The sequence below is a fragment of the Notamacropus eugenii genome, chromosome 3 (genome assembly GCF_028372415.1).
Source record: "Notamacropus eugenii isolate mMacEug1 chromosome 3, mMacEug1.pri_v2, whole genome shotgun sequence".
In the NCBI taxonomy this organism is placed as follows: domain Eukaryota; kingdom Metazoa; phylum Chordata; class Mammalia; order Diprotodontia; family Macropodidae; genus Notamacropus; species Notamacropus eugenii.
The window spans coordinates 373,027,575-373,041,691 of NC_092874.1; the positions used below are offsets into that span (position 1 = coordinate 373,027,575).

Below are 14,117 nucleotides of genomic sequence, written 5' to 3' on the forward strand. Positions count from 1 at the left end.
TGTTTTAAGGACATAAAAAGTAGGTACCCTAATGCCCTGCTGGTGGAGTTATGAACTGACTTAACCATTCTGAAAAGCAATTTGCAACTATGCACGAAGGACTATAAAACGATGCACACCCTTTGCCCAATCAATACCACTGCCAGGTCTGTATCCCAAAGAGATCAAAGAAAAGAGAAAAGGAAATAATAATAATCAAAGTAGAGGGGGAGGGGAGGGAATGAATCTGGAACCTAACACTTAAAAATGCATTTTAATTTTTTAGAAATATAATTAGAAAACATTTAATGGAATAAAATATATTTTAAAAATGTCAAGGATGTTTTGGGATTTGTATTTTTAGTATGAAACTTTTTTTCTGTTAGATTGTTAAAAAAAAAAAGGAGATTCTGGTGTACAATTCTTATCCCTTCATCATGTCTTTGTAGCAATTTTGTAGATGCAGCAGTATGTTTCACAGTTTCTAACACTTCCTCATAATGAATAAAACGGGTCTCTGCAATCAGGAAATTCCTGCAACTTCTGGTAGTAATGATCTGTGAACTAGCCAAAATAGTTTGTTCAAACCTGGAATTAACTAGCAGTAATCAAATGGAGGGAACCAGGTGGTGGGCCGTTCCGAGGACAGAGAGCTCTCATCTCCACTGAGTCTCAAAGAGCTGTCTAAGCATACCTTATGTGCAGTTGGAGCCTAGGAATTTTATTTTCCTACAAGGACTTATCCAGAGAGGGACAGCCCCAGAGCTCCCACATGCAAGTTATTCTAACTAAGGTGTTGTTCCTGCTTGCATGCTGTTCAAAGGAAACCTGCATTTCCACCTGGCCCCTTATGGCTAGGGGTGAGGACCCACTTGCTTTTTACTTAATCTACTGCCTTTTCACCCCTCCCCACCCCTCCCCATCAAAAAGAGAGGCCTACATTGCAGAACTCTTCCAGTTAGGTGGAAGTCCTAAACTTACACCAGCTTCTTTGTTAGTCCTAATGCAGAGAGAGATACACCACAGTATTGCTAGGAAGGTGCATAGCCCCTCTCCTAATTCTAATCCAAGTCCCAAAGCCAATGATATGAAATGGATGGATGGTTTGAATTTCCTTGATGACTTCACAGACAAGATATATGGGCAAAGTCTGTCACCTCTGCTGTGGATTTGGTGAGTCACTGGCTCATTACCTTTGTAGGGCTTATCCCTTCTCCAGAGTACCCTCCCAAGATATTAGCCTGGGGTGTGTAGGAGGAGAGAGGTTCATTCTGCTGGTAATAGGTGGCTTCTCCCTCCTAGTCTGTGTCCCTGTAGTCTACAAAGGGGGTGTCCCTCAGTGCCACTTTGGGGGTGTTTTTTATTCTCATGGCTTATGCTGAACTCTTAAGATAAACTCTTAAATAGCCCTAATGTGCCCCTGCTTTTAGCAGGGTCCAGTGGGAATTTTGAGGTTCTCACATTTCCTACCTTTTTGGTAGTATTAGTTTTAGGGGGTGCTAATTGGCGTTTCCAAGATCCTTACATGTTTTGGAGTGCATTGGGGGGCTAATACCAGGGGTGTGAGGGCCTGAGTCCCTCGAAGTGTTGGCTACTCTTTCACTGGCAAAAACAGCCAAGGGGTGAACACAGTCCTCTCTTGTCCCTTCCCCCAGGCGAGTGAGTCTCCCCCTCAAGCTTTTATTGTTGCTCTGTCTCATGGGTTCTTCCTTGGGGCAATCACACCTGGAACAGGTTTACAGCCCTCCTCCTCCAGGTTGGGGCTTCCCCCCAGCTGCTCACCCTTTTCTGGATTGTGGGTTTCTTTGAGCTCTTGGTCCGGGGTCAAAATTGGAACCTTAAGTGAGGTTGGCTTATGAGAGCAACGAGAACTGCTCCACTGTCCCCCCTGCATGATTTTAGCATACGCATGCCCAGGTTAAGAGCCCCACCTTCCACACTACAGACACCACCAACAAAAAGCAATGGCCTACCACATGTTTCTGGATGTGTCCCAGATTGCATTAATGAGACTTAATAGGTGGGTATTCACTCATCTATCCACGTCAGTTACTGACATTCCAGAGCCCATTCCTGCAGGATCCCATCCTCTTGGTCAGTGGAACTGGATAAACTAACCACTGGGTTCAGATTCAGCAAGGAAGGAAGGAGAGACACCTGGATGCACTAGCACTAATCAAGGGTAAGTGATGGAGTGATGGGCCCTGAACGAGGATAGAGAGCACTCACCCCCATTGAGTCCCAATGAGCCTTCTATTCTTGGGCAGTCAGCATTGAGCCATCTCTAGGTGAAGAGCTGCCCTGTGCTGTTTGAACATGGGGGTTTTATCAGTCCCAGAGCTACCACTTGCTAGATTTTTGAAAGATACCAATGTTTTGGTTGGCAGGCTATTCAAATTCTCATGTTCCTTACTGCTAGGGGTGAGGGCCCAAATCCTTAGTCTATGGCTTTCTCCCTGCTCACTGGTGACTTGGTATTTTATCCTTCTTTCTGCGTATCATGAAAGTAATTTGTTCAGTGATTCATTGTACATGTTTGTTGCTGATTGAGCTAATTAAAAGGTAATCCATGGAGCCATTTTGCTTCTCTTAGCCATTTCATACCCTCTTTCAGACACAAAAACAAATACCAGTTATACTCAATTTCAGCAATGTGTATCTAAAACCAATTATTCTCTTTTGTAACTGTCTTGGAATGGTTGACCCTGTGTTTTGTTCATATCTAGAGGTGTTTGGATTTGACACTCCTGGAATCTATTATTTCCTATTTTATGTCTCCAAAGTTACAGGCTGGTAACGGCATTGATCACTCTAAACTTATTCTACTATTGTGTCTCTTTGACTTCAGGTTACCATTAAGTGTCTTGATGTAGGCAATCTCAATTTTCTTCTTTATAACTGTTTAGTGTTTCTTGCCTGAAGAAGACCAAAGCATTTATAAGTATCACCTTTGTCCATTGATTCTATTTGACTTCCCAATTCAAGCTCAAATTTTTCAGTCTCTGTTTTTCATTGCCATACAATAAGAGATTTCAACTTATTGAGTCTATCTGACATCTTACTATCAGTGGAGAAAGTTTCTGAGATGAAGTTGTTTAATGTGCTTTTTGATGGAGATACACAACTTGATTTTATCCATTGATGTTGTTCCAATTCTCACTTTGATAACGATTCTTAGTTGTTTGCAGGAGAGATGATAATGGATTTAGGACTAGGCAGAATCATGATGGGTTTAGTATATCTACTTGCAATCAGACATCATTTGCATCAATCATTCCTGCCAATATTGGTGGTATATTTTAAATGGAGAATAGTTTACAAAGTTTATATAAATACCTGCATTCATTTTATCTATTTACATTATATGAAAGGTCATGAATTCAGAATAAAATGCTTTTTTTGAGTAATCAATAAAGGCATGCATTTTATCATGATTTTATCAACTTGACAATAATTACCTAATCAATAAAGATTATTTTTTAGGGTCTTGGAACTTTTTGGAATGTATTTAATTATTTTTACCTTTTATTTAATGTATTATTTTCATGTATGAATCAATACATTTGTGGGAGGTGATTGTGCAAGATAGAATGCTTTGTACATAATATATAAACATATTATTGGCTTCTATTTGGAGGGGTCCTTGATGTCCTCCTTTTTATTATATATGTCTTTGATGCATTTTCTCAAATGCTTCAAAAAAAGCAAGAAAAATAAAATGAAAAATATGCTTCAGTCTACACTCAGAGTACACCAGTTCTCTTTCTGGAGGTGGATAACATTTTTGTCCTGAGTCCCTCAGAATTGTCATTGCATAAAATTGATTAGCATTATAATGTTGCTGTTACTATACACAATGTTTTCCTCCTGTGCTCACTTTATTTTGCATCTAAAAATTACTTATTCATATACTTTGATCATTTATCAATTGGGGAATGGCTTTTTTTTTTTATAATTTTGGCTCAGTTCCCTATATATTTAAGACATGAGATTGTTCTCATAGTAACTTGTTATTTTTCCCTAGCTTCTTGCTTTTTTTCCTAATTTTGGCTACATTTATTTTCTTTTAAATTTCCTGTAAGCAGACTTTCCATTTTGTCTCCTGTGATCCTCTATACCTCTTGCTTAGTGTGTATGTAAGTGTGTGTGTGTGCATGCATGTGCATGTGTGTTTATCATAGGCAGCTGGATGTCACAGTGAATAGAATGCTGGACCTGGAGTCAGGAATACTCATCTTCATGATTGCAAATCTGGCCTCAGACACTTACTGTGTGACCCTGGGGAAATCACTTAACCCTGTTTGCTTCAATTTCCCCCTCTGTAAAATGAGTTGGAAAAAGTAATGGCAAGCCACATCAGTATCTCTGCCAAGAAAACCCCAAATGAGGTGACAGTCAGATATGACTGAAACAACTGAAAATAAATACATTTCATACATACCTATACACATAACACACATATAAAATATATATGTATATATCCATATATGACATATATACATACGCATGTATATGTACACACATTTAATTTAGTGCCAAGCGGATTATTGTGGAAAAACAATATATAATTTTTGTCTTCACTACAGCTGATAAAGTTGTATTTCTAGTTATTATAGTAACATACTGCCATGTGATACATATATTTCATTAAGCAATTAGTTTTTTAACATTCAATTGTTTCTTTAAATTTTGAGTTCTGACTTCTATCTCTCCCTCCTTCTCCACTCCCACCCATTGTGAAAGCAAGTTATATGATATCCGTTATATATGTGAAATCATGTAAAACATATTTCTATTTTGCCCAAGTTGCCAAAAAAAAAAAAAAAAAAGGCAGGACAAGTAAAGAAAGCAAAAAAAAAAAAAGGTAAAAACAGCATACTTCAACTGTACTCAAACTCCATCTCTTTTTGTTTTGTTTTTTTTCTGGAGGTGGAAATCGTTTTTTAATATGAGTTCTTTGGAACTGTCTTGAATCACTATGTTGATCAGAAAAGTCGTTTTCAATTGATCACCATACAACAGTGCTATTACTGTGTACAGTGTTCTGGTCCTGTTCACTTTACTTTCCAATAGTTCATTAGTCTCCCAGTTTTTCCACATCCACACCAACATTTGTAATTTTCTTTTTGTGTCATATTAGCTAGTCTCTTATATGGGAGACAGTATTTCATAGTTGTTTTAATTTGCATTTTTCTAATCAATAGTGATTTAGAGCATTTTTCATGTAGATAGCTTTTATTTCTTCTTCTGAAAACTGCCTGTAAATACTCTTTGAGCCTTTGTCCACTTAAAAATGATTCATTTTCTTGTAAATTTGATTCAGTTTTCTATATATTTGAGAAATAAGGCTATTACCAGAGAAACTTGCTGTTAATTTTCCCCCTACTTTTCTTCGAATCTTGGCCTCATTGGTTTTGCTTATGCAAAACCTTTTTAATTTACTATAATTAACATTATGTGTTTTACAATCTATGACCATCGCTATCTCTTCTTTTGTCTTAAATTCTTTTCTTATCCATAGATCTGATAGGTAAAATTGTCCATGTTCTCCTCATTTTCTTTAAGTCTATATCAGGTACCCATTCTGACCTTATCATGGCGTATGATATAGTTAAACCCTAGTTTCTGCCAAACTGCTTTCTAGTTTTACAGCAGTTTTTGTCAAATAGTGAATTCTTGTTCCCAAAACTTTGATCTTTGCATCTGTCAAAGAGTTGCATATCTAATCTATTCCACTGATCTCCAGTTCTATTTCTCAGGCAGTACCAGATTGCTGAAATCTGATTCTTCTAGGCCTCCTTTCTTCACATATTTTTTCATTGACCTCTTTAATATTTTTGACTTTTTGTTCTTCTTAATGAGTTTTGCTTTTATTTTTTTGCTCTATAAAATAATTTTGATAGTTTTATATGAAAATGAATAAACAAATTAAAGTAACATTTTCATTTTTATTATAGTGGATTGGCTAATTGTTTAGATGTGTCTGCATGTGAAAAGTAACATATATATATGTATATATAGACACACACATATGTGTGTCTATATGTACACACATATACATACATGTGTATATCTATCTATCTATCTATCTATCTATCTATCTATCTATCTATCTATCTATCTATCTATCTGTAGTTCCTGAGTTTGCCTTGGCAGGTTGACTCATAAGTATTTTTTTATTGTCTCGTCATTTTAAATGGAATTTCTCTTTGCTCTCTTGTTGCTGTACTTCATTAGTAGTATATAAAAATGTTGATGAATTATATGGGTTAATTTTTTACCCTGAAACTTTACTGAAGTTGTTCATTTTTTTCAACTAGATTTTACTTGATTTTCTAGTATTCTATATGTATACTGCCACATCATACTCAAAGATCAGAAGTTACGTTTCCTCTTTGCCTATTCTTTTTCCGTGAATTTCTTTTTCATCTCATTGCTATAGGTAGCACTTCTATTACAGTATTTAATTATAGTTGTGATGATGGACACCTTTGCTTCAACCCAGACCTTTTTGGGAAGGCTTCTAGCTTGTCCACATTACACAACCATTTTAATACATGTAAATTGTTTGCCTTACCTGCTTTAGTGGTCAGCAGCATATGCAATGAACTCTCTTCAGTTAGTATATGACTACCTATGTGGTAGTATATGGTTTTTTAATTTCTTTAAGTACATTTTGCCTCCTTGTGGAGCTGAAAATCAAAAACTTGCCATTCTCTTCTCTATCATACACGATAAACTGATCATGCTTTTTCTGAATAGGTTCAACCTGTACTTCTATATTATATCTCCCATTTCTTGGATTCTTAGGAACACAAAGATGACGTTGAGAAGAGAGCAACCCTAATCTGTGCTATTTCCATTTTCCTGTCCACTCTATTAAAGAAGTCTGAGGATCTCCAGAGGGCCTAATGTAAATCACCTTAACTGCTAATCCAAAACTGTGCTATTTTCTCTTCCCTCTCTCCAAATGAACTGATAGTATGTTGAGATTTGAGGAAATTGTGAGTATTTATGATACTGTTTTTATTATGAGTATTGTTGGTTATATAGCACTATAATGTTTACTATATATGTGTACACATATATGTGTATATATACATATACAGTATATATGTATGTATATACATGTCTGTGTGTACACACATATTTTTCTATATTCTTCTTCTTTAGTCCTTACAACAACACTGTTAGGCAGGTGCTGCTATTATCCCCTTTTTATAGGTAAAGAAAATGACATTCAGTGATGTTAACTAAATTGTCTGGTGTTCTCTAGCTCATAAGTGTCTGAGGTGGAATTACAACCTAAGCTGCTCTATAATGTGATATTTGATTCTTTTTGGTTTTAAGTGAAATGCCTTATTCTCATTGTCTAGGATTTAATCAAAGTACATGTATAAGAGCACACAGACTTTAAATATATGTTTGTGTGTGTAAAGAATATGCCCATTATAGTGTATATACATAGATTATACATATATGTATATATATGTGTGTGTGTGTGCATGTATACACATATGCACTTTTTGGATACTAATAAATTGGATATTGGATAAACAAAATATAATGGAAATAATGGAATATTATTGTATTTTATCAATAATGAAAAGGATACTTTTAGAGAAATCTTGAATGACTTATATGAACTGATCCAGAGTGAAATGATCAGAACTAGAAAAACAATTTAAAAAATTAAACAAGAATCAATAAAGGAAAGCAACCTTAAAAGGACTTAAGAACTCCAATGAATGCATTAATCAATGCTAACTCCAGAAGAATATTTATGAATATGCCATCTGCATTCTGAGAGAAGGGTGATAAACTCAAACTACAAAATTAGAGATGCATTTTTGGATATGATGAAAACATGGACCTATTTTGCATAACAAAGATTCTCATTGTTACTGTAGATTGAGGTATTCTTTTTCTTTTTTTGAGGGAGAATTTTGGAAAACAAAGGTATTATGAACATATATATATGTAATTTTTTTTGTCTTTTTTCCCTCTTCATTTTTCTCTAAATGGATAGCATCTTAGGGTTTTTAATTTTACTTCATATATAAGCTAGTAGATATATGTTAAGACAGTGACCTAAGAAAGTATTTTTCACAGATCCTCCAGGTAATCCATTTTGTTTCTCATTTACCCTTGATTTTTATGCTGCTAGGAAATTGGCAAACCAACCTTTACAGAAAGATTAAGGTAAAATAATACTTTCAAGAAGTCTCATTGTGGAAGGGTTTTATGACATTTATTAAGATCATAAATGTATTGCTGAGAGTCCAACCTCATCATTTTATAGAGGAAACTGGAGTTATCTAAGGACACAATAGTAACAAGAGAAGAAATGTTTATTTTAACCCAAGTCCTTTGTCGGTCTGTCCAACGCTCTTTCCACTGGATCATATAGCTTCTGCCAAGTTGTGCTTGTGCAGCGCACTATAAAAGGATCTCAACAGCTGGAAAGGCTTCAAATACAGGCTGATACAAACTATGTTTCTATTTCTCTTTTTATCCACAAACTGTATTTCTACTTTATTTTTTAAATTAATTTTTTTGTTTTCTGATTTCAACATTCATTTCCATAAGTTTTAAATTTTCTCCCTCTCCTTCACACTTCCCTCCCCAAGATAGCATGCAATCTTGTGTAGGTTCTATACATACATTCTATATTGTTTTGATTGTGTGTCCAATTTAATGTAATTAATATTAGACATTTTGCATTTCATAAAACTCTCTGTCTCTTGTTTGGTCATAAATTTCTCCATTCTCCATACATCTGGAAAATAAACTCTTGCTCCTCTAATTTGTTTATAGTATCAGCTTTGCACTTATATTGTGTACTCATTTGAACAGTATTTTGGTATATGGTACCAGGCATTGGTCTATGCCCAGTTTCAACCACGTTATTTTTCTAGTTTTCCCAGCAGTTTTGTCAAACAGTGAGTTCTTATCCCAGAAACTGATGAGGTCCTTGGGTTTGTCAAACAGCAGACTACAATAATCCTTCACTACTTTGTCTCGAACCTATTCCACTCATCTACCCCTCTGTTTCTCAGCCAGTATCAAGTGGTTTTGATGATTGATGCTTTATAATACAACTGAAAATCTGGTATGGCTAGACCACCTTCCCTAGCATTTCTTTTCATTAATTTACTTGATATTCTGGACGTTTTGTACTTCCAGATGAATTTTGATATTTTTTTCTAGTTCTAGAAAATAATTTTTGATAGTTTTATTGATGTGTTACTGAATAAGTAAATTAATTTAGGTAGAATCATCATTTTTATTAAATTAGCTTGACCTAACCATGAGCAACAGATGTTTTTCCAATTATTTAAATGTGATTTTATTTGTGCAAAAAGTGTTTTGTAATTGTGTTCATATGGTCCCTTGGTTTGTTTTGGCCGCTAGACTCCCAAATATTTCATAGTGTCTAGAGTTACTTTAAATTGGATTTCCCTTTCTATCTCTTGCTTTTGAGTTTTATTGGTAATATATAGAAATTCAGACGATTTATGTGGGTTTATCTTGTATTCTGAAATTTTGCCAAAGTTGTTTATTATTTCAAGTAGTTTTTTACTAGGTTGTCTAGGATTCTCTAAGTATACTATCATGTAATCTGCAAAGAGTGATAACTTAGCTTCTTCTTTGCCTGTACTAATTCCTTCAATTTTGTTTTCTTCTCTTATTACTAAAGTTAATATTTATAGTACCATATTGAGTAACAGTGGTGACAATTGACATACTCACTTCATTAATGATCTTATTGGAAATGCACCTAGCTAATCCCCATTACATATAATGCTTGTTGATGGTTTTAGGTAGATGCTACTTGTTTTAAGGAAGGCTGCATTTATTCCTATGCTTCCCAGTGTTTTCAGTAGGAATGGGTGTAGTATTTTGTCAAAAGTTTTTTCTGCATCTATTGAGATAATCATATGGTTTCTGCTAGTTTTGTTGTTGATATGATCAGTTTTGCTCATAGTTTTCTTAATATTGAACCAACCCTGCGTTTCTGGTGTGAATTCTAACTGATCAAAGTATATTACCCAAATGATAAATTGCTGTAATCTTTTTGCTAATACCTTATTTAAATTTTTTGCATCAATATTCATTAGGGAATTGGTCAGTAGTTTTTTTCTCTGTTTTGTTTCTTACTGGGTTAGAATCAGAATCATATTTCTATCATAAAAAGAATTTGGTAAGACTTCTTCTTCCCCAGTTTCCCCCAGTACTATTGCATTGTATAGTATTGAAATTAACTGTTCTTTAAATGTTTGATAGAATTTGCTTGTAAATCCATCTGCCCTGGATATTTTTTCCTAGGAAGCTGATTGAAGGCTTGCTCAATTTCTTTTTCTGAGATGGGATTATTTAAGTATGTTACCTCCTCTTCTGTTAATCTGGGTAGTTTATATTTTTTTGTAAATATTCATCCATTTCACTAAGATTGTTAAATATTTGGGCATGCAGTTGGGCAAAGTAATTTCTAATTATGGTTTTAATTTCCTCTTCATTGGAAGTGAGTTCACCCTTTTCATTTTTAGTATTGCTAATTTGATTTTTTTTCTTTCCTTTTTAAAAAAAGTTGACCAAAGGCTTATCAATTTTTCCTGTTCTTTTTTCATAAAGCCAGCTCTTAGTTTTATTTGTTAGTTTAATAGCTTTCTTAATTTCAATTTTATTAATCTGTCCTTTGGTTTTCAGTATTTCTAATTTGGTATTTAATTGGGGATTTTAAATTTTTTTCTTTTTCCAGCTTTTTCAATTACATGCCCAATTCATTGATCTCCTCTTTCTTTATTTTATTCATATAGGCATTCAGAGATACAAAACTTCCCCTGAAAATTGCCTTTGCTGAATCCCCATAAGTTTTGGTAGATTGTCTTATTATTGTCATTTTCTTGAATGAAATTAGGGATTATTTCTATGATGTGTTGTTTGATCCACTCATTCTTTAGGATAAGATGATTTAGTTTCCAATTAATTTTTAGTCTAACTTTAAATGACCCTTTTTTTCACTGCTTACCTTTTCATGCTTCTTAAGTCTTGTATTTGAAGAATTTTCTACTGAGCTCTGGCCTTTTTATCAGGAAGGTCTGGAAATCCTTTATGTCATTGAATGCCCATCTCCTTTCCTGAAAGATTATGCTCAATTTTGATGGATAATTGATCCTTTATTGTAGTTCAAATTCCTTTCATTACAGAATATCATATTCCAATCCCTCCAATCTTTTAATGTAGAAGTTGCAAGGTCCTATGTGTTCCTGAGTGTAGTTCCACGATGTTTGAATTGTTTATTTCTGGCTGCTTGCAGTATTTTCTTCTTGATTTGATAGTTCGGGAATTGTCAAAAGTATTCCTTGGTGTTTTCAATTTGATATCTGGTTCAGAAAGTCATCAGTGGATTCTTTTGTTGATTATTTTGCCCTCTGGATTTAGGACCTCAGGACAGTTTTCCTTGATGATATCTTGGAAGATATTGTCCAGGGCTTTTTTTATCATGGCTTTCTTGTCAACAAATAATTCTTAGATTTACTCTCCTGGATCTATTTTAGAGGTCAGTTGTTTTTCCGAGGAGATATTTTGCATTTTCTTCTATTTTGTTCATTTTTTGGATTTTGTTTAATTTATTTTTGATGTCTCATAGCATCATTAGCTTGTACTTGCTCCATTCTAATTTTTAACAAATAGTTTTCTTCAGTTAGCTTTTGTATTTCCTTGTCCATTTGTCCAATTTTCCTAGTTAAGTTTTGTAACTCCTTGTCTTTTGGCCAGTTTTACTTTTAATGAGCTACTCTCTTCAGTGAATTCTTTTTTCATTTTGTCAGTTGTATTTTTTAAATCATCCTACAATTTTTCTTCTACCTCTCTAATTTGACTTTTAGTATCTTTCTTGAGCTCTTCCAAGAATGCTTTTTGGGCTTGAGACCAGTTCATATTCACTTTTGAAGTTTCAGATGTGGGTATATTCAGATGTCCTATCCTCTTTTAAGGACATATTTTGTTTTTCATTGTCCCCATAGTAAGATTCTATGTGCTTTGCTTTTCTGATTTGTTTCTTGCTCATGTTGATTGGCTTTTGTCCTGGCTTTTAAAGTGGATTTCTGCTTCGAGAGCCACACGTGATTCTGTCCCACTTTTCTTATGCTGAGAGTTTAGGGCCTGGTTTCTGACTTTTGTGTATTGTGGCCTCTGGTCCTTTCAACTAGAAGCTATATAATGCTGCAGCTTACTTGGTGCTGAGCTGGCTGGTATGTGCCAAAGCCAAGGCAAGTGAAGTCCTTTTGAGTTTCCTTAGGGTTACACTGCAGCTCCTTGTGTGGGGTGTGTGTGTGTGGGGGGGTAGTCTGATCACTAGAAGTTTCCTCCTCCCCTATGTCTTCAATAGAGTGCAGGAAGGCTTAGGGACTGGTGAACCCCATCTGTACTGGTCTTTACCCAATTCCCCCGCTGTGCTAAGGCAGGCCTGGGGTCCTTGTGTTTGAGCTTACCTTCACCCCACCTGAAGCTCAGGCTCTTCTGCAGGTCACTGAGACGGTGCTTGCTGCGATGCTTCCAGTCCTGCACTGGTCCCCTTCAGCCACAGCAAGAACAACCCTTCCCATTGATCTCTCTAGCCTCCTGAGTTGAAAGACTGCTGTAATCCTTCTACTGAATCCACTATTCCAGGATTTTTTTCTGGGGCAATATTCTCTGAGTTTTCAGAGGTCAACAACAGGAGGGTGGGAACACTTACAGTTTACTCCACTCTCTTGGTTCCTGGAAGTTCAAGTAGGTGGCTTTCAAATATTTTGTCTGTGGGCTAATCACTTCAGGAGTGGCTGTAGCTCCTGCCATGGGTCTTGCTCTTCTGTCTTACTCAGTTCTGCTGATCTCCAGTCCTGTGGTGAGAGGTTTGGGAATTCACACTGCTGCATCTGATTCAGTCTGCCCAGGACCATTGCCACTCTGCTATAACTGTGGCAGAGTCTATATTGCTACAGCCCACATTCTACACTCTCCCAGTCCCATGTAACAGATTCGTCCCATCCACCTTCTAATCTGTGTTGAGCTGGAAATTTGCCACACTGTCTCCCAGTGGATTCTGTCACTCTAAAATTTGTTCAGATTCACTTTTTATAGGTGTCTGCAGAAGTTTGTAGTAGAGCTCAGTTGAGTCCCAGCTTTCACTCATTTCTATTTCTTTTGTTTGTTTGTTTGTTAGCTCTGAACACAGCATGTAGTATGTATTATATAGGCTTTATAAAAAAAATTTTGCTTTCAGTTTTCAACAATCACTTTCATAAGTTTTAAATTTTCTCTCCCCCCTTCCTTCTCTCCCCAAGATGGCATTCAGTCTTATATGGATTCTACACATGCATTCCTATTAAACATATCTTCACATTAGTCATGATGCATGGAAGAATTAAAATGAATGGGAGAAACCATGAGAAAAAACAAACCGAAACAAAATATAACACAAGAAAAAGTAGTCTGCTTCATTCTGTGTTCTAATCCCACAGTTTTTTCTCTGTATGTGGATGGCATTTTGCCTCTAGTCCTTTGGGAATATTTTAGGTCCCTGCATTACTGTGAAGGGCTAAGTTGATCAGAAACAATCCTCCCTTACTGTGACTATTACTGTGTACCATGTTCTCCTGGTTCTGTTCATTTCACTCAGCATCAGTTCATATAAGTCTTTCCAGTTTTTCTGAAGTCCGACTGTTTGTCTGTGCTTGTAGCACAATAGTATTCCTATTTATATACCACAACTTGTTCAGTCATTCCCCCAATTGAAGAGCATTCATTTGATTTCCAGTTCTTGGTTGCCACAAAAAGATCTGCTATAATATTGTTGTACATGTGGGACCTTTTCTCATTTTTATGATCTCTTTGGGATACAGCCTTAGAAACAATATTGCTGGGTCAAAAGGTATGCACATTATTTTTTTTGATGGCCCTTTGGGCATAGTTCCAAATTGCTCTGCAGAATGGTTGATTTAGCTCACAACTCCATCAACAGTGAATTAATATTTCAACTCTCTCAAATCTCCTCCAATATTTATCATATTTCTGTTGTACCATGTTAGGCAATCTGATAGATATGATGTGGTATCTCAGAATTGTGATTTGAATGTCTCTAATCAGTACTG

At 35.5% G+C, this 14,117-nt stretch overlaps 1 long non-coding RNA gene across 1 annotated transcript in view; it reads left to right on the plus strand.

Moving 5' to 3' along the window:
• The first annotated feature begins 619 nt into the window (after positions 1-619).
• LOC140531685 (uncharacterized) overlaps positions 620-14,117 on the plus strand; it is a 104,966-nt gene continuing 91,468 nt past the window's right edge. Inside the window, exons 1-2 of the long non-coding RNA XR_011976401.1 lie at positions 620-1,152; positions 2,059-2,161. This is a non-coding gene — a long non-coding RNA (uncharacterized lncRNA). The remainder of the gene's footprint in view (positions 1,153-2,058; positions 2,162-14,117) is intronic.